We start from the raw sequence: 27761 nt of genomic DNA, 5'->3' as shown, positions 1-27761 counted from the left end.
GAAGCCGGGAGCTGGCGGTACGAAAGAAATTGCATAATTGAATCATTTTTAACAATTATTGGGTGGTGTCACTTACTTTGAAACTTTGAAAACTTCCTGCTTTTAACAGTGTATTATCGCCACGAGCACGCAGCCGATTTAAACGCTGTCGCGCTTCTCTTCCCTCTTCAGCGGCCGCCATCAGCTCAGGCGTGCGCGCTGACCACGCCCACTTGTAGGCCACGCCCACCTTCCCGCCTATATATACGCTGACAACAAGCGTCGCTCTCAAATCCCTGACCCAGTCCTGAGGCAGAAGCCGGGAGCTGGCGGTACGAAAGAAATTGCATAATTGAATCATTTTTAACCATTATTGTGTGGTGTCACTTACTTTGAAACTTTGAAAACTTCCTGCTTTTAACAGTGTATTATCGTCACGAGCACGCAGCCGATTTAAACGCTGTCGCGCTTCTCTTCCCTCTTCAGCAGCCGCCATCAGCTCAGGTGTGCGTGCTGACCACGCCCACTTGTAGGCCACGCCCACCTTCCCGCCTATAGATACGCTGACAACAAGCGTCGCTCTAAAATCCCTGACCCAGTCCTGAGGCGGAAGCCGGGAGCTGGCGGTACGAAAGAAATTGCATAATTGAATCATTTTTAACAATTATTGTGTGGTGTCACTTACTTTGAAACTTTGAAAACTTCCTGCTTTTAACAGTGTATTATCGCCACGAGCACGCAGCCGATTTAAACGCTGTCGCGCTTCTCTTCCCTCTTCAGCGGCCGCCATCAGCTCAGGCGTGTGCGCTGACCACGCCCACTTGTAGTCCACGCCCACCTTCCCGCCTATATATACGCTGACAACAAGCGTCGCTCTCAAATCCCTGACCCAGTCCTGAGGCGGAAGCCGGGAGCTGGCGGTACGAAAAAAATTGCATAATTGAATCATTTTTAACAATTATTGTGTGGTGTCACTTACTTTGAAACTTTGAAAACTTCCTGCTTTTAACAGTGTATTATCGCCACGAGCACGCAGACGATTTAAACGCTGTCTCTTCCCTCTTCAGCGGCCGCCATCAGCTCAGGCGTGCGCGCTGACCACGCCCACTTGTAGGCCACGCCCACCTTCCCGCCTATATATACGCTGACAACAAGCGTCGCTCTCAAATCCCTGACCCAGTCCTGAGACGGAAGCCGGGAGCTGGCGGTACGAAAGAAATTGCATAATTGAATCATTTTTAACAATTATTGTGTGGTGTCACTTACTTTGAAACTTTGAAAACTTCCTGCTTTTAACAGTGTATTATCGCCACGAGCACGCAGCCGATTTAAACGCTGTCGCGCTTCTCTTCCCTCTTCAGCGGCCGCCATCATCTCAGGTGTGCGCGCTGACCACGCCCACTTGTAGGCCACGCCCACCTTTCCGCCTATATATACGCTGACAACAAGCGTCGCTCTCAAATCCCTGACCCAGTACTGAGGCGGAAGCCGGGAGCTGGCGGTACGAAAGAAATTGCATAATTGAATCATTTTTAACAATTATTGGGTGGTGTCACTTACTTTGAAACTTTGAAAACTTCCTGCTTTTAACAGTGTATTATCGCCACGGGCACGCAGCCGATTTAAATGCTGTCGCGCTTCTCTTCCCTCTTCAGCGGCCGCCATCAGCTCAGGCGTGCGCGCTACCACGCCCACTTGTAGGCCACGCCCACCTTCCCGCCTATATATACGCTGACAACAAGCGTCGCTCTCAAATCCCTGACCCAGTCCTGAGGCGGAAGCCGGGAGCTGGCGGTACGAAAGAAATTGCATAATTGAATAATTTTTAACAATTATTGTGTGGTGTCACTTACTTTGAAACTTTGAAAACTTCCTGCTTTTAACAGTGTATTATCGCCACGAGCACGCAGCCGATTTAAACGCTGTCTCTTCCCTCTTCAGTGGCCGCCATCAGCTCAGGCGTGCGCGCTGACCACGCCCACTTGTAGGCCAAGCCCACCTTCCCGCCTATATATACGCTGACAACAAGCGTCGCTCTCAAATCCCTGACCCAGTCCTGAGACGGAAGCCGGGAGCTGGCGGTACGAAAGAAATTGCATAATTGAATCATTTTTAACAATTATTGTGTGGTGTCACTTACTTTGAAACTTTGAAAACTTCCTGCTTTTAACAGTGTATTATCGCCACGAGCACGCAGCCGATTTAAACGCTGTCGTGCTTCTCTTCCCTCTTCAGCGGCCGCCATCAGCTCAGGCGTGCGTGCTGACCACGCCCACTTGTAGGCCACGCCCACCTTCCCGCCTATATATACGCTGACAACAAGCGTCGCTCTCAAATCCCTGACCCAGTCCTGAGACGGAAGCCGGGAGCTGGCGGTACGAAAGAAATTGCATAATTGAATCATTTTTAACAAATATTGTGTGGTGTCACTTACTTTGAAACTTTGAAAACTTCCTGCTTTTAACAGTGTATTATCGCCACGAGCACGCAGCCGATTTAAATGCTGTCGCGCTTCTCTTCCCTCTTCAGCGGCCGCCATCAGCTTAGGCGTGTGCGCTGACCACGCCCACTTGTAGGCCACGCCCACCTTCCCGCCTATATATACGCTGACAACAAGCGTCGCTCTCAAATCCCTGACCCAGTCCTAAGGCGGAAGCCGGGAGCTGGCGGTACGAAAGAAATTGCATAATTGAATCATTTTTAACAATTATTGTGTGGTGTCACTTACTTTGAAACTTTGAAAACTTTCTGCTTTTAACAGTGTATTATCGCCACGAGCACGCAGCTGATTTAAACGCTGTCTCTTCCCTCTTCAGCGGCCGCCATCAGCTCAGGCGTGCGCGCTGACCTTGCCCACTTGTAGGCCACGCCCACCTTCCCGCCTATATATACGCTGACAACAAGCGTCGCTCTCAAATCCCTGACCCAGTCCTGAGACGGAAGCCGGGAGCTGGCGGTACGAAAGAAATTGCATAATTGAATCATGTTTAACAATTATTGTGTGGTGTCACTTACTTTGAAACTTTGAAAACTTCCTGCTTTTAACAGTGTATTATCGCCACGAGCATGCAGCCGATTTAAACCCTGTCGCGCTTCTCTTCCCTCTTCAGCGGCCGCCATCAGCTCAGCGTGCGCGCTGACCACGCCCACTTGTAGGCCACGCCCACCTTCCCGCCTATATATACACTGACAACAAGCGTCGCTCTCAAATCCCTGACCCAGTCCTGAGGCGGAAGCCGGGAGCTGGCGGTACGAAAGAAATTGCATAATTGAATCATTTTTAACAATTATTGGGTGGTGTCACTTACTTTGAAACTTTGAAAACTTCCTGCTTTTAACAGTGTATTATCGCCACGAGCACGCAGCCGATTTAAACCCTGTCGCGCTTCTCTTCCCTCTTCAGCGGCCGCCATCAGCTCAGGCGTGCGCGCTGACCACGCCCACTTGTAGGCCACGCCCACCTTCCCGCCTATATATACGCTGACAACAAGCGTCGCTCTCAAATCCCTGACCCAGTCCTGAGGCGGAAGCCGGGAGCTGGCGGTACAAAAGAAATTGCATAATTGAATCATTTTTAACAATTATTGTGTGGTGTCACTTACTTTGAAACTTTGAAAACTTCCTGCTTTTAACAGTGTATTATCGCCACGAGCACGCAGCCGATTTAAACGCTGTCGCGCTTCTCTTCCCTCTTCAGCGGCCGCCATCAGCTCAGGCGTGCGCGCTGACCACGCCCACTTGTAGGCCACGCCCACCTTCCCGCCTATATATACGCTGACAACAAGCGTCGCTCTCAAATCCCTGACCCAGTCCTGAGGCGGAAGCCGGGAGCTGGCGGTACGAAAGAAATTGCATAATTGAATCATTTTTAACAATTATTGTGTGGTGTCACTGACTTTGAAACTTTGAAAACTTCCTGCTTTTAACAGTGTATTATCGCCACGAGCATGCAGCCGATTTAAACGCTGTCGCGCTTCTCTTCCCTCTTCAGCGGCCGCCATCATCTCAGGCGTGCGCGCTGACCACGCCCACTTGTAGGCCACGCCCACCTTTCCGTCTATATATACGCTGACATCAAGCGTCGCTCTCAAATCCCTGACCCAGTACTGAGGCGGAAGCCGGGAGCTGGCGGTACGAAAGAAATTGCATAATTGAATCATTTTTAACAATTATTGTGTGGTGTCACTTACTTTGAAACTTTGAAAACTTCCTGCTTTTAACAGTGTATTATCGCCACGAGCACGCAGCCGATTTAAACGCTGTCTCTTCCCTCTTCAGCGGCCGCCATCAGCTCAGGCGTGCGCGCTGACCACGCCCACTTGTAGGCCACGCCCACCTTCCCGCCTATATATACGCTGACAACAAGCGTCGCTCTCAACTCCCTGACCCAGTCCTGAGACGGAAGCCGGGAGCTGGCGGTACGAAAGAAATTGCATAATTGAATCATTTTTAACAATTATTGTGTGGTGTCACTTACTTTGAAATTTTGAAAACTTCCTGCTTTTAACAGTGTATTATCGCCACGAGCACGCAGCCGATTTAAACGCTGTCGCGCTTCTCTTCCCTCTACAGCGGCCGCCATCATCTCAGGCGTGCGCGCTGAACACGCCCACTTGTAGGCCACGCCCACCTTTCCGCCTATATATACGCTGACAACAAGCGTCGCTCTCAAATCCCTGACCCAGTACTGAGGCGGAAGCCGGGAGCTGGCGGTACGAAAGAAATTGCATAATTGAATCATTTTTAACAATTATTGGGTGGTGTCACTTACTTTGAAACTTTGAAAACTTCCTGCTTTTAACAGTGTATTATCGCCACGAGCACACAGCCGATTTAAATGCTGTCGCGCTTCTCTTCCCTCTTCAGCGGCCGCCATCAGCTCAGGCGTGCGCGCTGACCACGCCCACTTGTAGGCCACTCCCACCTTCCCGCCTATATATACGCTGACAACAAGCGTCGCTCTCAAATCCCTGACCCAGTCCTGAGGCGGAAGCCGGGAGCTGGCGGTACGAAAGAAATTGCATAATTGAATCATTTTTAACAATTATTGTGTGGTGTCACTTACTTTGAAACTTTGAAAACTTCCTGCTTTTAACAGTGTATTATCGCCACGAGCACGCAGCCGATTTAAACGCTGTCTCTTCCCTCTTCAGTGGCCGCCATCAGCTCAGGCGTGCGCGCTGACCACGCCCACTTGTAGGCCACGCCCACCTTCCCGCCTATATATACGCTGACAACAAGCGTCGCTCTCAAATCCCTGACCCAGTCCTGAGACGGAAGCCGGGAGCTGGCGGTACGAAAGAAATTGCATAATTGAATCATTTTTAACAATTATTGTGTGGTGTCACTTACTTTGAAACTTTGAAAACTTCCTGCTTTTAACAGTGTATTATCGCCACGAGCACGCAGCCGATGTAAACGCTGTCGTGCTTCTCTTCCCTCTTCAGCGGCCGCCATCAGCTCAGGCGTGCGTGCTGACCACGCCCACTTGTAGGCCACGCCCACCTTCCCGCCTATATATACGCTGACAACAAGCGTCGCTCTCAAATCCCTGACCCAGTCCTGAGGCGGAAGCCGGGAGCTGGCGGTACGAAAGAAATTGCCTAATTGAATCATTTTTAACAATTATTGGGTGGTGTCACTTACTTTGAAACTTTGAAAACGTCCTGCTTTTAACAGTGTATTATCGCCACGAGCACGCAGCCGATTTAAACGCTGTCGCGCTTCTCTTCCCTCTTCAGCGGCCACCATCAGCTCAGGCGTGCGCGCTGACCACGCCCACTTGTAGGCCACGCCCACCTTCCCGCCTATATATACGCTGACAACAAGCGTCGCTCTCAAATCCCTGACCCAGTCCTGAGGCGGAAGCCGGGAGCTGGCGGTACGAAAGAAATTGCATAATTGAATCATTTTTAACAATTATTGTGTGGTGTCACTTACTTTGAAACTTTGAAAACTTCCTGCTTTTAACAGTGTATTATCGTCACGAGCACGCAGGCAATTTAAACGCTGTCGCGCTTCTCTTCCCTCTTCAGCGGCCGCCATCAGCTCAGGTGTGCGCGCTGACCACGCCCACTTGTAGGCCACGCCCACCTTCCCACCTATATATACGCTGACAACAAGCGTCCCTCTCAAATCCCTGACCCAGTCCTGAGGCGGAAGCCGGGAGCTGGCGGTACGAAAGAAATTGCATAATTGAATCATTTTTAACAATTGTTGTGTGGTGTCACTTACTTTGAAACTTTGAAAACTTCCTGCTTTTAACAGTGTATTATCGCCACGAGCACGCAGCCGATTTAAACGCTGTCGCGCTTCTCTTCCCTCTTCAGCGGCCGCCATCATCTCAGGCGTGCGCGCTGACCACGCCCACTTGTAGGCCACGCCCACCTTTCCGTCTATATATACGCTGACAACAAGCGTCGCTCTCAAATCCCTGACCCAGTACTGAGGCGGAAGCCGGGAGCTGGCGGTACGAAAGAAATTGCATAATTGAATCATTTTTAACAATTATTGTGTGGTGTCACTTACTTTGAAACTTTGAAAACTTCCTGCTTTTAACAGTGTATTATCGCCACGAGCACGCAGACGATTTAAACGCTGTCTCTTCCCTCTTCAGCGGCCGCCATCAGCTCAGGCGTGCGCGCTGACCACGCCCACTTGTAGGCCACGCCCACCTTCCCGCCTATATATACGCTGACAACAAGCGTCGCTCTCAAATCTATGACCCAGTCCTGAGACGGAAGCCGGGAGCTGGCGGTACGAAAGAAATTGCATAATTGAATCATTTTTAACAATTATTGTGTGGTGTCACTTACTTTGAAACTTTGAAAACTTCCTGCTTTTAACAGTGTATTATCGCCACGAGCACGCAGCCGATTTAAACGCTGTCGCGCTTCTCTTCCCTCTTCAGCGGCCGCCATCATCTCAGGCGTGCGCGCTGACCACGCCCACTTGTAGGCCACGCCCACCTTTCCGCCTATATATACGCTGACAACAAGCGTCGCTCTCAAATCCCTGACCCAGTACTGAGGCGGAAGCCGGGAGCTGGCGGTACGAAAGAAATTGCATAATTGAATAATTTTTAACAATTATTGGGTGGTGTCACTTACTTTGAAACTTTGAAAACTTCCTGCTTTTAACAGTGTATTATCGCCACGGGCACGCAGCCGATTTAAATGCTGTCGCGCTTCTCTTCCCTCTTCAGCGGCCGCCATCAGCTCAGGCGTGCGCGCTGACCACGCCCACTTGTAGGCCACGCCCACCTTCCCGCCTATATATACGCTGATAACAAGCGTCGCTCTCAAATCCCTGACCCAGTCCTGAGGCGGAAGCCGGGAGCTGGCGGTACGAAAGAAATTGCATAATTGAATCATTTTTAACAATTATTGTGTGGTGTCACTTACTTTGAAACTTTGAAAACTTCCTGCTTTTAACAGTGTATTATCGCCACGAGCACGCAGCCGATTTAAACGCTGTCTCTTCCCTCTTCAGTGTCCGCCATCAGCTCAGGCGTGCGCGCTGACCACGCCCACTTGTAGGCCACGCCCACCTTCCCGCCTATATATACGCTGACAACAAGCGTCGCTCTCAAATCCCTGACCCAGTCCTGAGACGGAAGCCGGGAGCTGGCGGTACGAAAGAAATTGCATAATTGAATCATTTTTAACAATTATTGTGTGGTGTCACTTACTTTGAAACTTTGAAAACTTCCTGCTTTTAACAGTGTATTATCGCCACGAGCACGCAGCCGATTTAAACGCTGTCGTGCTTCTCTTCCCTCTTCAGCGGCCGCCATCAGCTCAGGCGTGCGTGCTGACCACGCCCACTTGTAGGCCACGCCCACCTTCCCGCCTATATATACGCTGACAACAAGCGTCGCTCTCAAATCCCTGACCCAGTCCTGAGGCGGAAGCCGGGAGCTGGCGGTACGAAAGAAATTGCATAATTGAATCATTTTTAACAATTATTGGGTGGTGTCACTTACTTTGAAACTTTGAAAACTTCCTGCTTTTAACAGTGTATTATCGCCACGAGCACGCAGCCGATTTAAACGCTGTCGCGCTTCTCTTCCCTCTTCAGCGGCCGCAATCAGCTCAGGCGTGCGCGCTGACCACGCCCACTTGTAGGCCACGCCCACCTTCCCGCCTATATATACGCTGACAACAAGCGTCGCTCTCAAATCCCTGACCCAGTCCTGAGGCGGAAGCCGGGAGCTGGTGGTACGAAAGAAATTGCATAATTGAATCATTTTTAACAATTATTGGGTGGTGTCACTTACTTTGAAACTTTGAAAACGTCCTGCTTTTAACAGTGTATTATCGCCTCGAGCACGCAGCCGATTTAAAAGCTGTCGCGCTTCTCTTCCCTCTTCAGCGGCCGCCTTCAGCTCAGGCGTGCGTGCTGACCACGCCCACTTGTAGGCCAGGCCCACCTTCCCGCCTATATATACGCTGACAACAAGCGTCGCTCTCAAATCCCTGACCCAGTCCTGAGGCGGAAGCCGGGAGCTGGCGGTACGAAAGAAATTGCATAATTGAATCATTTTTAACAATTATTGTGTGGTGTCACTTACTTTGAAACTTTGAAAACTTCCTGCTTTTAACAGTGAATTATCGCCACGAGCACGCAGCCGATTTAAACGCTGTTGCGCTTCTCTTCCCTCTTCAGCGGCCGCCATCATCTCAGGCGTGCGCGCTGACCACGCCCACTTGTAGGCCACGCCCACCTTTCCGCGTATATATACGCTGACAACAAGCGTCGCTCTCAAATCCCTGACTCAGTACTGAGGCGGAAGCCGGGAGCTGGCGGTACGAAAGAAATTGCATAATTGAATCATTTTTAACAATTATTGGGTGGTGTCACTTACTTTGAAACTTTGAAAACTTCCTGCTTTTAACAGTGTATTATCGCCACGAGCACGCAGCCGATTTAAATGCTGTTGCGCTTCTCTTCCCTCTTCAGCGGCCGCCATCAGCTCAGGCGTGCGCGCTGACCACGCCCACTTGTAGGCCACGCCCACCTTCCCGCCTATATATACGCTGACAACAAGCGTCGCTCTCAAATCCCTGACCCAGTCCTGAGGCGGAAGCCGGGAGCTGGCGGTACGAAAGAAATTGCATAATTGAATCATTTTTAACAATTATTGTGTGGTGTCACTTACTTTGAAACTTTGAAAACTTCCTGCTTTTAACAGTGTATTATCGCCACGAGCACGCAGCCGATTTAAACGCTGTCTCTTCCCTCTTCAGTGGCCGCCATCAGCTCAGGCGTGCGCGCTGACCACGCCCACTTGTAGGCCACGCCCACCTTCCCGCCTATATATACGCTGACAACAAGCGTCGCTCTCAAATCCCTGACCCAGTCCTGAGACGGAAGCCGGGAGCTGGCGGTACGAAAGAAATTGCATAATTGAATCATTTTTAACAATTATTGTGTGGTGTCACTTACTTTGAAACTTTGAAAACTTCCTGCTTTTAACAGTGTATTATCGCCACGAGCACGCAGCCGATTTAAATGCTGTCGCGCTTCTCTTCCCTCTTCAGCGGCCGCCATCAGCTTAGGCGTGCGCGCTGACCACGCCCACTTGTAGGCCACGCCCACCTTCCCGCCTATATATACGCTGACAACAAGCATCGCTCTCAAATCCCTGACCCAGTCCTGAGGCGGAAGCCGGGAGCTTGCGGTACGAAAGAAATTGCATAATTGAATCATTTTTAACAATTATTGTGTGGTGTCACTTACTTTGAAACTTTGAAAACTTCCTGCTTTTAACAGTGTATTATCGCCACGAGCACGCAGACGATTTAAACGCTGTCTCTTCCCTCTTCAGCGGCCGCCATCAGCTCAGGCGTGCGCGCTGACCACGCCCACTTGTAGGCCACGCCCACCTTCCAGCCTATATATACGCTGACAACAAGCGTCGCTCTCAAATCCCTGACCCAGTCCTGAAGCGGAAGCCGGGAGCTGGCGGTACGAAAGAAATTGCACAATTGAATAATTTTTAACAATTATTGTGTGGTGTCACTTACTTTGAAACTTTGAAAACTTCCTGCTTTTAACAGTGTATTATCGCCACGAGCACGCAGCCGATTTAAACGCTGTCGCGCTTCTCTTCCCTCTTCAGCGGCCGCCATCAGCTCAGGCGTGCGCGCTGACCACGCCCACCTTCCCGCCTATATATACGCTGACAACAAGCGTCGCTCTCAAATCCCTGACCCAGTCCTGAGGCGGAAGCCGGGAGCTGGCGGTACGAAAGAAATTGCATAATTGAATCATTTTTAACAATTATTGTGTGGTGTCACTTACTTTGAAACTTTGAAAACTTCCTGCTTTTAACAGTGTATTATCGCCACGAGCAGGCAGCTGATTTAAACGCTGTCGCGCTTCTCTTCCCTCTTCAGCGGCCGCCATCATCTCAGGCGTGCGCGCTGACCACGCCCACCTTTCCGTCTATATATACGCTGACAACAAGCGTCGCTCTCAAATCCCTGACCCAGTACTGAGGCGGAAGCCGGGAGCTGGCGGTACGAAAGAAATTGCATAATTGAATCATTTTTAACAATTATTGTGTGGTGTCACTTACTTTGAAACTTTGAAAACTTCCTGCTTTTAACAGTGTATTATCGCCACGAGCACGCAGACGATTTAAACGCTGTCTCTTCCCTCTTCAGCGGCCGCCATCAGCTCAGGCGTGCGCGCTGACCACGCCCACTTGTAGGCCACGCCCACCTTCCCGCCTATATATACGCTGACAACAAGCGTCGCTCTCAAATCCCTGACCCAGTCCTGAGACGGAAGCCGGGAGCTGGCGGTACGAAAGAAATTGCATAATTGAATCATTTTTAACAATTATTGTGTGGTGTCACTTACTTTGAAACTTTGAAAACTTCCTGCTTTTAACAGTGTATTATCGCCACGAGCACGCAGCCGATTTAAACGCTGTCGCGCTTCTCTTCCCTCTTCAGCGGCCGCCATCATCTCAGGCGTGCGCGCTGACCACGCCCACTTGTAGGCCACGCCCACCTTTCCGCCTATATATACGCTGACAACAAGCGTCGCTCTCAAATCCCTGACCCAGTACTGAGGCGGAAGCCGGGAGCTGGCGGTACGAAAGAAATTGCATAATTGAATAATTTTTAACAATTATTGGGTGGTGTCACTTACTTTGAAACTTTGAAAACTTCCTGCTTTTAACAGTGTATTATCGCCACGGGCACGCAGCCGATTTAAATGCTGTCGCGCTTCTCTTCCCTCTTCAGCGGCCGCCATCAGCTCAGGCGTGCGCGCTGACCACGCCCACTTGTAGGCCACGCCCACCTTCCCGCCTATATATACGCTGATAACAAGCGTCGCTCTCAAATCCCTGACCCAGTCCTGAGGCGGAAGCCGGGAGCTGGCGGTACGAAAGAAATTGCATAATTGAATCATTTTTAACAATTATTGTGTGGTGTCACTTACTTTGAAACTTTGAAAACTTCCTGCTTTTAACAGTGTATTATCGCCACGAGCACGCAGCCGATTTAAACGCTGTCTCTTCCCTCTTCAGTGTCCGCCATCAGCTCAGGCGTGTGCGCTGACCACGCCCACTTGTAGGCCACGCCCACCTTCCCGCCTATATATACGCTGACAACAAGCGTCGCTCTCAAATCCCTGACCCAGTCCTGAGACGGAAGCCGGGAGCTGGCGGTACGAAAGAAATTGCATAATTGAATCATTTTTAACAATTATTGTGTGGTGTCACTTACTTTGAAACTTTGAAAACTTCCTGCTTTTAACAGTGTATTATCGCCACGAGCACGCAGCCGATTTAAACGCTGTCGTGCTTCTCTTCCCTCTTCAGCGGCCGCCATCAGCTCAGGCGTGCGTGCTGACCACGCCCACTTGTAGGCCACGCCCACCTTCCCGCCTATATATACGCTGACAACAAGCGTCGCTCTCAAATCCCTGACCCAGTCCTGAGGCGGAAGCCGGGAGCTGGCGGTACGAAAGAAATTGCATAATTGAATCATTTTTAACAATTATTGGGTGGTGTCACTTACTTTGAAACTTTGAAAACTTCCTGCTTTTAACAGTGTATTATCGCCACGAGCACGCAGCCGATTTAAACGCTGTCGCGCTTCTCTTCCCTCTTCAGCGGCCGCAATCAGCTCAGGCGTGCGCGCTGACCACGCCCACTTGTAGGCCACGCCCACCTTCCCGCCTATATATACGCTGACAACAAGCGTCGCTCTCAAATCCCTGACCCAGTCCTGAGGCGGAAGCCGGGAGCTGGTGGTACGAAAGAAATTGCATAATTGAATCATTTTTAACAATTATTGGGTGGTGTCACTTACTTTGAAACTTTGAAAACGTCCTGCTTTTAACAGTGTATTATCGCCTCGAGCACGCAGCCGATTTAAAAGCTGTCGCGCTTCTCTTCCCTCTTCAGCGGCCGCCTTCAGCTCAGGCGTGCGTGCTGACCACGCCCACTTGTAGGCCAGGCCCACCTTCCCGCCTATATATACGCTGACAACAAGCGTCGCTCTCAAATCCCTGACCCAGTCCTGAGGCGGAAGCCGGGAGCTGGCGGTACGAAAGAAATTGCATAATTGAATCATTTTTAACAATTATTGTGTGGTGTCACTTACTTTGAAACTTTGAAAACTTCCTGCTTTTAACAGTGAATTATCGCCACGAGCACGCAGCCGATTTAAACGCTGTCGCGCTTCTCTTCCCTCTTCAGCGGCCGCCATCATCTCAGGCGTGCGCGCTGACCACGCCCACTTGTAGGCCACGCCCACCTTTCCGCGTATATATACGCTGACAACAAGCGTCGCTCTCAAATCCCTGACTCAGTACTGAGGCGGAAGCCGGGAGCTGGCGGTACGAAAGAAATTGCATAATTGAATCATTTTTAACAATTATTGGGTGGTGTCACTTACTTTGAAACTTTGAAAACTTCCTGCTTTTAACAGTGTATTATCGCCACGAGCACGCAGCCGATTTAAATGCTGTTGCGCTTCTCTTCCCTCTTCAGCGGCCGCCATCAGCTCAGGCGTGCGCGCTGACCACGCCCACTTGTAGGCCACGCCCACCTTCCCGCCTATATATACGCTGACAACAAGCGTCGCTCTCAAATCCCTGACCCAGTCCTGAGGTGGAAGCCGGGAGCTGGCGGTACGAAAGAAATTGCATAATTGAATCATTTTTAACAATTATTGTGTGGTGTCACTTACTTTGAAACTTTGAAAACTTCCTGCTTTTAACAGTGTATTATCGCCACGAGCACGCAGCCGATTTAAACGCTGTCTCTTCCCTCTTCAGTGGCCGCCATCAGCTCAGGCGTGCGCGCTGACCACGCCCACTTGTAGGCCACGCCCACCTTCCCGCCTATATATACGCTGACAACAAGCGTCGCTCTCAAATCCCTGACCCAGTCCTGAGACGGAAGCCGGGAGCTGGCGGTACGAAAGAAATTGCATAATTGAATCATTTTTAACAATTATTGTGTGGTGTCACTTACTTTGAAACTTTGAAAACTTCCTGCTTTTAACAGTGTATTATCGCCACGAGCACGCAGCCGATTTAAATGCTGTCGCGCTTCTCTTCCCTCTTCAGCGGCCGCCATCAGCTTAGGCGTGCGCGCTGACCACGCCCACTTGTAGGCCACGCCCACCTTCCCGCCTATATATACGCTGACAACAAGCATCGCTCTCAAATCCCTGACCCAGTCCTGAGGCGGAAGCCGGGAGCTTGCGGTACGAAAGAAATTGCATAATTGAATCATTTTTAACAATTATTGTGTGGTGTCACTTACTTTGAAACTTTGAAAACTTCCTGCTTTTAACAGTGTATTATCGCCACGAGCACGCAGCCGATTTAAACGCTGTTGCGCTTCTCTTCCCTCTTCAGCGGCCGCCATCAGCTCAGGCGTGCGCGCTGACCACGCCCACTTGTAGGCCACGCCCACCTTTCCGCCTATATATACGCTGACAACAAGCGTCGCTCTCAAATCCCTGACCCAGTCCTGAGGCGGAAGCCGGGAGCTGGCGGTACGAAAGAAATTGCATAATTGAATCATTTTTACCAATTATTGGGTGGTGTCACCTACTTTGAAATTTTGAAAACTTCCTGCTTTTAACAGTGTATTATCGCCACGAGCACGCAGCCGATTTAAATGCTGTTGCGCTTCTCTTCCCTCTTCAGCGGCCGCCATCAGCTCAGGCGTGCGCGCTGACCACGCCCACTTGTAGGCCACGCCCACCTTCCCGCCTATATATACGCTGACAACAAGCGTCGCTCTCAAATCCCTGACCCAGTCCTGAGGTGGAAGCCGGGAGCTGGCGGTACGAAAGAAATTGCATAATTGAATCATTTTTAACAATTATTGTGTGGTGTCACTTACTTTGAAACTTTGAAAACTTCCTGCTTTTAACAGTGTATTATCGCCACGAGCACGCAGCCGATTTAAACGCTGTCGCACTTCTCTTCCCTCTTCAGCGGCCGTCATCAGCTCAGGCGTGCGGCTGACCACGCCCACTTGTAGTCCACGCCCACCTTCCCGCCTATATATACGCTGACAACAAGCGTCGCTCTCAAATCCCTGACCCAGTCCTGAGACGGAAGCCGGGAGCTGGCGGTACGAAAGAAATTGCATAATTGAATCATTTTTAACAAATATTGTGTGGTGTCACTTACTTTGAAACTTTGAAAACTTCCTGCTTTTAACAGTGTATTATCGCCACAAGCACGCAGCCGATTTAAACGCTGTCGCGCTTCTCTTCCCTCTTCAGCGGCCGCCATCAGCTCAGGCGTGCGCGCTGACCACGCCCACTTGTAGGCCACGCCCACCTTCCCGCCTATATATACGCTGACAACAAGCGTCGCTCTCAAATCCCTGACCCAGTCCTGAGGCGGAAGCCGGGAGCTGGCGGTACGAAAGAAATTGCATAATTGAATCATTTTTAACAATTGTTGTGTGGTGTCACTTACTTTGAAACTTTGAAAACTTCCTGCTTTTAACAGTGTATTATCGCCACGAGCACGCAGCCGATTTAAACGCTGTCGCACTTCTCTTCCCTCTTCAGCGGCCGTCATCAGCTCAGGCGTGCGGCTGACCACGCCCACTTGTAGTCCACGCCCACCTTCCCGCCTATATATACGCTGACAACAAGCGTCGCTCTCAAATCCCTGACCCAGTCCTGAGACGGAAGCCGGGAGCTGGCGGTACGAAAGAAATTGCATAATTGAATCATTTTTAACAAATATTGTGTGGTGTCACTTACTTTGAAACTTTGAAAACTTCCTGCTTTTAACAGTGTATTATCGCCACAAGCACGCAGCCGATTTAAACGCTGTCGCGCTTCTCTTCCCTCTTCAGCGGCCGCCATCAGCTCAGGCGTGCGCGCTGACCACGCCCACTTGTAGGCCACGCCCACCTTCCCGCCTATATATACGCTGACAACAAGCGTCGCTCTCAAATCCCTGACCCAGTCCTGAGGCGGAAGCCGGGAGCTGGTGGTACGAAAGAAATTGCATAATTGAATCATTTTTAACAATTATTGGGTGGTGTCACTTACTTTGAAACTTTGAAAACGTCCTGCTTTTAACAGTGTATTATCGCCACGAGCACGCAGCCGATTTAAAAGCTGTCGCGCTTCTCTTCCCTCTTCAGCGGCCGCCTTCAGCTCAGGCGTGCGCGCTGACCACGCCCACTTGTAGGCCACGCCCACCTTCCCGCCTATATATACGCTGACAACAAGCGTCGCTCTCAAATCCCTGACCCAGTCCTGAGGCGGAAGCCGGGAGCTGGCGGTACGAAAGAAATTGCATAATTGAATCATTTTTACCAATTATTGTGTGGTGTCACCTACTTTGAAATTTTGAAAACTTCCTGCTTTTAACAGTGTATTATCGCCACGAGCACGCAGCCGATTTAAATGCTGTCGCGCTTCTCTTCCCTCTTCAGCGGCCGCCATCAGCTCAGGCGTGCGCGCTGACCACGCCCACTTGTAGGCCACGCCCACCTTCCCGCCTATATATACGCTGACAACAAGCGTCGCTCTCAAATCCCTGACCCAGTCCTGAGGTGGAAGCCGGGAGCTGGCGGTACGAAAGAAATTGCATAATTGAATCATTTTTAACAATTATTGTGTGGTGTCACTTACTTTGAAACTTTGAAAACTTCCTGCTTTTAACAGTGTATTATCGCCACGAGCACGCAGCCGATTTAAACGCTGTCTCTTCCCTCTTAAGCGGCCGCCATCAGCTCAGGCGTGCGCTCTGACCACGCCCACTTGTAGGCCACGCCCACCTTCCCGCCTATATATACGCTGACAACAAGCGTCGCTCTCAAATCCCTGACCCAGTCCTGAGACGGAAGCCGGGAGCTGGCGGTACGAAAGAAATTGCATAATTGAATCATTTTTAACAATTATTGTGTGGTGTCACTTACTTTGAAACTTTGAAAACTTCCTGCTTTTAACAGTGTATTATCGCCACGAGCACGCAGCCGATTTAAACGCTGTTTTGCTTCTCTTCCCTCTTCAGCGGCCGCCATCAGCTCAGGCGTGCGCGCTGACCACGCCCACTTGTAGGCCACGCCCACCTTCCCGCCTCTATATACACGCTGACAACAAGCGTCGCTCTCAAATCCCTGACCCAGTCCTGAGGCGGAAGCCGGGAGCTGGCGGTACGAAAGAAATTGCATAATTGAATCATTTTTAACAATTATTGGGTGGTGTCACTTACTTTGAAAGTTTGAAAACTTCCTGCTTTTAACAGTGTATTATCGCCACGAGCACGCAGCCGATTTAAACCCTGTCGCGCTTCTCTTCCCTCTTCAGCGGCCGCCATCAGCTCAGGCGTGCGCGCTGACCACGCCCACTTGTAGGCCACGCCCACCTTCCCGCCTATATATACGCTGACAACAAGCGTCGCTCTCAAATCCCTGACCCAGTCCTGAGGCGGAAGCCGGGAGCTGGCGGTACAAAAGAAATTGCATAATTGAATCATTTTTAACAATTATTGTGTGGTGTCACTTACTTTGAAACTTTGAAAACTTCCTGCTTTTAACAGTGTATTATCGCCACGAGCACGCAGCCGATTTAAACGCTGTCGCGCTTCTCTTCCCTCTTCAGCGGCCGCCATCAGCTCAGGCGTGCGCGCTGACCACGCCCACTTGTAGGCCACGCCCACCTTCCAGCCTATATATACGCTGACAACAAGCGTCGCTCTCAAATCCCTGACCCAGTCCTGAAGCGGAAGCCGGGAGCTGGCGGTACGAAAGAAATTGCACAATTGAATAATTTTTAACAATTATTGTGTGGTGTCACTTACTTTGAAACTTTGAAAACTTCCTGCTTTTAACAGTGTATTATCGCCACGAGCACGCAGCCGATTTAAACGCTGTCGCGCTTCTCTTCCCTCTTCAGCGGCCGCCATCAGCTCAGGCGTGCGCGCTGACCACGCCCACCTTCCCGCCTATATATACGCTGACAACAAGCGTCGCTCTCAAATCCCTGACCCAGTCCTGAGGCGGAAGCCGGGAGCTGGCGGTACGAAAGAAATTGCATAATTGAATCATTTTTAACAATTATTGTGTGGTGTCACTTACTTTGAAACTTTGAAAACTTCCTGCTTTTAACAGTGTATTATCGCCACGAGCAGGCAGCTGATTTAAACGCTGTCGCGCTTCTCTTCCCTCTTCAGCGGCCGCCATCATCTCAGGCGTGCGCGCTGACCACGCCCACCTTTCCGTCTATATATACGCTGACAACAAGCGTCGCTCTCAAATCCCTGACCCAGTACTGAGGCGGAAGCCGGGAGCTGGCGGTACGAAAGAAATTGCATAATTGAATCATTTTTAACAATTATTGTGTGGTGTCACTTACTTTGAAACTTTGAAAACTTCCTGCTTTTAACAGTGTATTATCGCCACGAGCACGCAGACGATTTAAACGCTGTCTCTTCCCTCTTCAGCGGCCGCCATCAGCTCAGGCGTGCGCGCTGACCACGCCCACTTGTAGGCCACGCCCACCTTCCCGCCTATATATACGCTGACAACAAGCGTCGCTCTCAAATCCCTGACCCAGTCCTGAGACGGAAGCCGGGAGCTGGCGGTACGAAAGAAATTGCATAATTGAATCATTTTTAACAATTATTGTGTGGTGTCACTTACTTTGAAACTTTGAAAACTTCCTGCTTTTAACAGTGTATTATCGCCACGAGCACGCAGCCGATTTAAACGCTGTCGCGCTTCTCTTCCCTCTTCAGCGGCCGCCATCATCTCAGGCGTGCGCGCTGACCACGCCCACTTGTAGGCCACGCCCACCTTTCCGCCTATATATACGCTGACAACAAGCGTCGCTCTCAAATCCCTGACCCAGTACTGAGGCGGAAGCCGGGAGCTGGCGGTACGAAAGAAATTGCATAATTGAATAATTTTTAACAATTATTGGGTGGTGTCACTTACTTTGAAACTTTGAAAACTTCCTGCTTTTAACAGTGTATTATCGCCACGGGCACGCAGCCGATTTAAATGCTGTCGCGCTTCTCTTCCCTCTTCAGCGGCCGCCATCAGCTCAGGCGTGCGCGCTGACCACGCCCACTTGTAGGCCACGCCCACCTTCCCGCCTATATATACGCTGATAACAAGCGTCGCTCTCAAATCCCTGACCCAGTCCTGAGGCGGAAGCCGGGAGCTGGCGGTACGAAAGAAATTGCATAATTGAATCATTTTTAACAATTATTGTGTGGTGTCACTTACTTTGAAACTTTGAAAACTTCCTGCTTTTAACAGTGTATTATCGCCACGAGCACGCAGCCGATTTAAACGCTGTCTCTTCCCTCTTCAGTGTCCGCCATCAGCTCAGGCGTGTGCGCTGACCACGCCCACTTGTAGGCCACGCCCACCTTCCCGCCTATATATACGCTGACAACAAGCGTCGCTCTCAAATCCCTGACCCAGTCCTGAGACGGAAGCCGGGAGCTGGCGGTACGAAAGAAATTGCATAATTGAATCATTTTTAACAATTATTGTGTGGTGTCACTTACTTTGAAACTTTGAAAACTTCCTGCTTTTAACAGTGTATTATCGCCACGAGCACGCAGCCGATTTAAACGCTGTCGTGCTTCTCTTCCCTCTTCAGCGGCCGCCATCAGCTCAGGCGTGCGTGCTGACCACGCCCACTTGTAGGCCACGCCCACCTTCCCGCCTATATATACGCTGACAACAAGCGTCGCTCTCAAATCCCTGACCCAGTCCTGAGGCGGAAGCCGGGAGCTGGCGGTACGAAAGAAATTGCATAATTGAATCATTTTTAACAATTATTGGGTGGTGTCACTTACTTTGAAACTTTGAAAACTTCCTGCTTTTAACAGTGTATTATCGCCACGAGCACGCAGCCGATTTAAACGCTGTCGCGCTTCTCTTCCCTCTTCAGCGGCCGCAATCAGCTCAGGCGTGCGCGCTGACCACGCCCACTTGTAGGCCACGCCCACCTTCCCGCCTATATATACGCTGACAACAAGCGTCGCTCTCAAATCCCTGACCCAGTCCTGAGGCGGAAGCCGGGAGCTGGTGGTACGAAAGAAATTGCATAATTGAATCATTTTTAACAATTATTGGGTGGTGTCACTTACTTTGAAACTTTGAAAACGTCCTGCTTTTAACAGTGTATTATCGCCTCGAGCACGCAGCCGATTTAAAAGCTGTCGCGCTTCTCTTCCCTCTTCAGCGGCCGCCTTCAGCTCAGGCGTGCGTGCTGACCACGCCCACTTGTAGGCCAGGCCCACCTTCCCGCCTATATATACGCTGACAACAAGCGTCGCTCTCAAATCCCTGACCCAGTCCTGAGGCGGAAGCCGGGAGCTGGCGGTACGAAAGAAATTGCATAATTGAATCATTTTTAACAATTATTGTGTGGTGTCACTTACTTTGAAACTTTGAAAACTTCCTGCTTTTAACAGTGAATTATCGCCACGAGCACGCAGCCGATTTAAACGCTGTCGCGCTTCTCTTCCCTCTTCAGCGGCCGCCATCATCTCAGGCGTGCGCGCTGACCACGCCCACTTGTAGGCCACGCCCACCTTTCCGCGTATATATACGCTGACAACAAGCGTCGCTCTCAAATCCCTGACTCAGTACTGAGGCGGAAGCCGGGAGCTGGCGGTACGAAAGAAATTGCATAATTGAATCATTTTTAACAATTATTGGGTGGTGTCACTTACTTTGAAACTTTGAAAACTTCCTGCTTTTAACAGTGTATTATCGCCACGAGCACGCAGCCGATTTAAATGCTGTTGCGCTTCTCTTCCCTCTTCAGCGGCCGCCATCAGCTCAGGCGTGCGCGCTGACCACGCCCACTTGTAGGCCACGCCCACCTTCCCGCCTATATATACGCTGACAACAAGCGTCGCTCTCAAATCCCTGACCCAGTCCTGAGGTGGAAGCCGGGAGCTGGCGGTACGAAAGAAATTGCATAATTGAATCATTTTTAACAATTATTGTGTGGTGTCACTTACTTTGAAACTTTGAAAACTTCCTGCTTTTAACAGTGTATTATCGCCACGAGCACGCAGCCGATTTAAACGCTGTCTCTTCCCTCTTCAGTGGCCGCCATCAGCTCAGGCGTGCGCGCTGACCACGCCCACTTGTAGGCCACGCCCACCTTCCCGCCTATATATACGCTGACAACAAGCGTCGCTCTCAAATCCCTGACCCAGTCCTGAGACGGAAGCCGGGAGCTGGCGGTACGAAAGAAATTGCATAATTGAATCATTTTTAACAATTATTGTGTGGTGTCACTTACTTTGAAACTTTGAAAACTTCCTGCTTTTAACAGTGTATTATCGCCACGAGCACGCAGCCGATTTAAATGCTGTCGCGCTTCTCTTCCCTCTTCAGCGGCCGCCATCAGCTTAGGCGTGCGCGCTGACCACGCCCACTTGTAGGCCACGCCCACCTTCCCGCCTATATATACGCTGACAACAAGCATCGCTCTCAAATCCCTGACCCAGTCCTGAGGCGGAAGCCGGGAGCTTGCGGTACGAAAGAAATTGCATAATTGAATCATTTTTAACAATTATTGTGTGGTGTCACTTACTTTGAAACTTTGAAAACTTCCTGCTTTTAACAGTGTATTATCGCCACGAGCACGCAGCCGATTTAAACGCTGTTGCGCTTCTCTTCCCTCTTCAGCGGCCGCCATCAGCTCAGGCGTGCGCGCTGACCACGCCCACTTGTAGGCCACGCCCACCTTTCCGCCTATATATACGCTGACAACAAGCGTCGCTCTCAAATCCCTGACCCAGTCCTGAGGCGGAAGCCGGGAGCTGGCGGTACGAAAGAAATTGCATAATTGAATCATTTTTACCAATTATTGGGTGGTGTCACCTACTTTGAAATTTTGAAAACTTCCTGCTTTTAACAGTGTATTATCGCCACGAGCACGCAGCCGATTTAAATGCTGTTGCGCTTCTCTTCCCTCTTCAGCGGCCGCCATCAGCTCAGGCGTGCGCGCTGACCACGCCCACTTGTAGGCCACGCCCACCTTCCCGCCTATATATACGCTGACAACAAGCGTCGCTCTCAAATCCCTGACCCAGTCCTGAGGTGGAAGCCGGGAGCTGGCGGTACGAAAGAAATTGCATAATTGAATCATTTTTAACAATTATTGTGTGGTGTCACTTACTTTGAAACTTTGAAAACTTCCTGCTTTTAACAGTGTATTATCGCCACGAGCACGCAGCCGATTTAAACGCTGTCGCACTTCTCTTCCCTCTTCAGCGGCCGTCATCAGCTCAGGCGTGCGGCTGACCACGCCCACTTGTAGTCCACGCCCACCTTCCCGCCTATATATACGCTGACAACAAGCGTCGCTCTCAAATCCCTGACCCAGTCCTGAGACGGAAGCCGGGAGCTGGCGGTACGAAAGAAATTGCATAATTGAATCATTTTTAACAAATATTGTGTGGTGTCACTTACTTTGAAACTTTGAAAACTTCCTGCTTTTAACAGTGTATTATCGCCACAAGCACGCAGCCGATTTAAACGCTGTCGCGCTTCTCTTCCCTCTTCAGCGGCCGCCATCAGCTCAGGCGTGCGCGCTGACCACGCCCACTTGTAGGCCACGCCCACCTTCCCGCCTATATATACGCTGACAACAAGCGTCGCTCTCAAATCCCTGACCCAGTCCTGAGGCGGAAGCCGGGAGCTGGCGGTACGAAAGAAATTGCATAATTGAATCATTTTTAACAATTGTTGTGTGGTGTCACTTACTTTGAAACTTTGAAAACTTCCTGCTTTTAACAGTGTATTATCGCCACGAGCACGCAGCCGATTTAAACGCTGTCGCACTTCTCTTCCCTCTTCAGCGGCCGTCATCAGCTCAGGCGTGCGGCTGACCACGCCCACTTGTAGTCCACGCCCACCTTCCCGCCTATATATACGCTGACAACAAGCGTCGCTCTCAAATCCCTGACCCAGTCCTGAGACGGAAGCCGGGAGCTGGCGGTACGAAAGAAATTGCATAATTGAATCATTTTTAACAAATATTGTGTGGTGTCACTTACTTTGAAACTTTGAAAACTTCCTGCTTTTAACAGTGTATTATCGCCACAAGCACGCAGCCGATTTAAACGCTGTCGCGCTTCTCTTCCCTCTTCAGCGGCCGCCATCAGCTCAGGCGTGCGCGCTGACCACGCCCACTTGTAGGCCACGCCCACCTTCCCGCCTATATATACGCTGACAACAAGCGTCGCTCTCAAATCCCTGACCCAGTCCTGAGGCGGAAGCCGGGAGCTGGTGGTACGAAAGAAATTGCATAATTGAATCATTTTTAACAATTATTGGGTGGTGTCACTTACTTTGAAACTTTGAAAACGTCCTGCTTTTAACAGTGTATTATCGCCACGAGCACGCAGCCGATTTAAAAGCTGTCGCGCTTCTCTTCCCTCTTCAGCGGCCGCCTTCAGCTCAGGCGTGCGCGCTGACCACGCCCACTTGTAGGCCACGCCCACCTTCCCGCCTATATATACGCTGACAACAAGCGTCGCTCTCAAATCCCTGACCCAGTCCTGAGGCGGAAGCCGGGAGCTGGCGGTACGAAAGAAATTGCATAATTGAATCATTTTTACCAATTATTGTGTGGTGTCACCTACTTTGAAATTTTGAAAACTTCCTGCTTTTAACAGTGTATTATCGCCACGAGCACGCAGCCGATTTAAATGCTGTCGCGCTTCTCTTCCCTCTTCAGCGGCCGCCATCAGCTCAGGCGTGCGCGCTGACCACGCCCACTTGTAGGCCACGCCCACCTTCCCGCCTATATATACGCTGACAACAAGCGTCGCTCTCAAATCCCTGACCCAGTCCTGAGGTGGAAGCCGGGAGCTGGCGGTACGAAAGAAATTGCATAATTGAATCATTTTTAACAATTATTGTGTGGTGTCACTTACTTTGAAACTTTGAAAACTTCCTGCTTTTAACAGTGTATTATCGCCACGAGCACGCAGCCGATTTAAACGCTGTCTCTTCCCTCTTAAGCGGCCGCCATCAGCTCAGGCGTGCGCTCTGACCACGCCCACTTGTAGGCCACGCCCACCTTCCCGCCTATATATACGCTGACAACAAGCGTCGCTCTCAAATCCCTGACCCAGTCCTGAGACGGAAGCCGGGAGCTGGCGGTACGAAAGAAATTGCATAATTGAATCATTTTTAACAATTATTGTGTGGTGTCACTTACTTTGAAACTTTGAAAACTTCCTGCTTTTAACAGTGTATTATCGCCACGAGCACGCAGCCGATTTAAACGCTGTTTTGCTTCTCTTCCCTCTTCAGCGGCCGCCATCAGCTCAGGCGTGCGCGCTGACCACGCCCACTTGTAGGCCACGCCCACCTTCCCGCCTCTATATACACGCTGACAACAAGCGTCGCTCTCAAATCCCTGACCCAGTCCTGAGGCGGAAGCCGGGAGCTGGCGGTACGAAAGAAATTGCATAATTGAATCATTTTTAACAATTATTGGGTGGTGTCACTTACTTTGAAAGTTTGAAAACTTCCTGCTTTTAACAGTGTATTATCGCCACGAGCACGCAGCCGATTTAAACCCTGTCGCGCTTCTCTTCCCTCTTCAGCGGCCGCCATCAGCTCAGGCGTGCGCGCTGACCACGCCCACTTGTAGGCCACGCCCACCTTCCCGCCTATATATACGCTGACAACAAGCGTCGCTCTCAAATCCCTGACCCAGTCCTGAGGCGGAAGCCGGGAGCTGGCGGTACAAAAGAAATTGCATAATTGAATCATTTTTAACAATTATTGTGTGGTGTCACTTACTTTGAAACTTTGAAAACTTCCTGCTTTTAACAGTGTATTATCGCCACGAGCACGCAGCCGATTTAAACGCTGTCGCGCTTCTCTTCCCTCTTCAGCGGCCGCCATCAGCTCAGGCGTGCGCGCTGACCACGCCCACTTGTAGGCCACGCCCACCTTCCAGCCTATATATACGCTGACAACAAGCGTCGCTCTCAAATCCCTGACCCAGTCCTGAAGCGGAAGCCGGGAGCTGGCGGTACGAAAGAAATTGCACAATTGAATAATTTTTAACAATTATTGTGTGGTGTCACTTACTTTGAAACTTTGAAAACTTCCTGCTTTTAACAGTGTATTATCGCCACGAGCACGCAGCCGATTTAAACGCTGTCGCGCTTCTCTTCCCTCTTCAGCGGCCGCCATCAGCTCAGGCGTGCGCGCTGACCACGCCCACCTTCCCGCCTATATATACGCTGACAACAAGCGTCGCTCTCAAATCCCTGACCCAGTCCTGAGGCGGAAGCCGGGAGCTGGCGGTACGAAAGAAATTGCATAATTGAATCATTTTTAACAATTATTGTGTGGTGTCACTTACTTTGAAACTTTGAAAACTTCCTGCTTTTAACAGTGTATTATCGCCACGAGCAGGCAGCTGATTTAAACGCTGTCGCGCTTCTCTTCCCTCTTCAGCGGCCGCCATCATCTCAGGCGTGCGCGCTGACCACGCCCACTTGTAGGCCACGCCCACCTTTCCGTCTATATATACGCTGACAACAAGCGTCGCTCTCAAATCCCTGACCCAGTACTGAGGCGGAAGCCGGGAGCTGGGGGTCGAAAGAAATTGCATAATTGAATCATTTTTAACAATTATTGTGTGGTGTCACTTACTTTGAAACTTTGAAAACTTCCTGCTTTTAACAGTGTATTATCGCCACGAGCACGCAGACGATTTAAACGCTGTCTCTTCCCTCTTCAGCGGCCGCCATCAGCTCAGGCGTGCGCGCTGACCACGCCCACTTGTAGGCCACGCCCACCTTCCCGCCTATATATACGCTGACAACAAGCGTCGCTCTCAAATCCCTGACCCAGTCCTGAGACGGAAGCCGGGAGCTGGCGGTACGAAAGAAATTGCATAATTGAATCATTTTTAACAATTATTGTGTGGTGTCACTTACTTTGAAACTTTGAAAACTTCCTGCTTTTAACAGTGTATTATCGCCACGAGCACGCAGCCGATTTAAACGCTGTCGCGCTTCTCTTCCCTCTTCAGCGGCCGCCATCATCTCAGGCGTGCGCGCTGACCACGCCCACTTGTAGGCCACGCCCACCTTTCCGCCTATATATACGCTGACAACAAGCGTCGCTCTCAAATCCCTGACCCAGTACTGAGGCGGAAGCCGGGAGCTGGCGGTACGAAAGAAATTGCATAATTGAATAATTTTTAACAATTATTGGGTGGTGTCACTTACTTTGAAACTTTGAAAACTTCCTGCTTTTAACAGTGTATTATCGCCACGGGCACGCAGCCGATTTAAATGCTGTCGCGCTTCTCTTCCCTCTTCAGCGGCCGCCATCAGCTCAGGCGTGCGCGCTGACCACGCCCACTTGTAGGCCACGCCCACCTTCCCGCCTATATATACGCTGATAACAAGCGTCGCTCTCAAATCCCTGACCCAGTCCTGAGGCGGAAGCCGGGAGCTGGCGGTACGAAAGAAATTGCATAATTGAATCATTTTTAACAATTATTGTGTGGTGTCACTTACTTTGAAACTTTGAAAACTTCCTGCTTTTAACAGTGTATTATCGCCACGAGCACGCAGCCGATTTAAACGCTGTCTCTTCCCTCTTCAGTGTCCGCCATCAGCTCAGGCGTGCGCGCTGACCACGCCCACTTGTAGGCCACGCCCACCTTCCCGCCTATATATACGCTGACAACAAGCGTCGCTCTCAAATCCCTGACCCAGTCCTGAGGCGGAAGCCGGGAGCTGGCGGTACGAAAGAAATTGCATAATTGAATCATTTTTAACAATTATTGTGTGGTGTCACTTACTTTGAAACTTTGAAAACTTCCTGCTTTTAACAGTGTATTATCGCCACGAGCACGCAGCCGATTTAAACGCTGTCGTGCTTCTCTTCCCTCTTCAGCGGCCGCCATCAGCTCAGGCGTGCGTGCTGACCACGCCCACTTGTAGGCCACGCCCACCTTCCCGCCTATATATACGCTGACAACAAGCGTCGCTCTCAAATCCCTGACCCAGTCCTGAGGCGGAAGCCGGGAGCTGGCGGTACGAAAGAAATTGCATAATTGAATCATTTTTAACAATTATTGGGTGGTGTCACTTACTTTGAAACTTTGAAAACTTCCTGCTTTTAACAGTGTATTATCGCCACGAGCACGCAGCCGATTTAAACGCTGTCGCGCTTCTCTTCCCTCTTCAGCGGCCGCAAGCAGCTCAGGCGTGCGCGCTGACCACGCCCACTTGTAGGCCACGCCCACCTTCCCGCCTATATATACGCTGACAACAAGCGTCGCTCTCAAATCCCTGACCCAGTCCTGAGGCGGAAGCCGGGAGCTGGTGGTACGAAAGAAATTGCATAATTGAATCATTTTTAACAATTATTGGGTGGTGTCACTTACTTTGAAACTTTGAAAACGTCCTGCTTTTAACAGTGTATTATCGCCTCGAGCACGCAGCCGATTTAAAAGCTGTCGCGCTTCTCTTCCCTCTTCAGCGGCCGCCTTCAGCTCAGGCGTGCGTGCTGACCACGCCCACTTGTAGGCCAGGCCCACCTTCCCGCCTATATATACGCTGACAACAAGCGTCGCTCTCAAATCCCTGACCCAGTCCTGAGGCGGAAGCCGGGAGCTGGCGGTACGAAAGAAATTGCATAATTGAATCATTTTTAACAATTATTGTGTGGTGTCACTTACTTTGAAACTTTGAAAACTTCCTGCTTTTAACAGTGAATTATCGCCACGAGCACGCAGCCGATTTAAACGCTGTTGCGCTTCTCTTCCCTCTTCAGCGGCCGCCATCATCTCAGGCGTGCGCGCTGACCACGCCCACTTGTAGGCCACGCCCACCTTTCCGCGTATATATACGCTGACAACAAGCGTCGCTCTCAAATCCCTGACTCAGTACTGAGGCGGAAGCCGGGAGCTGGCGGTACGAAAGAAATTGCATAATTGAATCATTTTTAACAATTATTGGGTGGTGTCACTTACTTTGAAACTTTGAAAACTTCCTGCTTTTAACAGTGTATTATCGCCACGAGCACGCAGCCGATTTAAATGCTGTTGCGCTTCTCTTCCCTCTTCAGCGGCCGCCATCAGCTCAGGCGTGCGCGCTGACCACGCCCACTTGTAGGCCACGCCCACCTTCCCGCCTATATATACGCTGACAACAAGCGTCGCTCTCAAATCCCTGACCCAGTCCTGAGGCGGAAGCCGGGAGCTGGCGGTACGAAAGAAATTGCATAATTGAATCATTTTTAA

This window comes from Lissotriton vulgaris, chromosome 7 (assembly GCF_964263255.1).
Source record: "Lissotriton vulgaris chromosome 7, aLisVul1.2, whole genome shotgun sequence".
NCBI lineage: Eukaryota > Metazoa > Chordata > Amphibia > Caudata > Salamandridae > Lissotriton > Lissotriton vulgaris.
Note: the sequence above shows the minus strand (reverse complement) of the source record.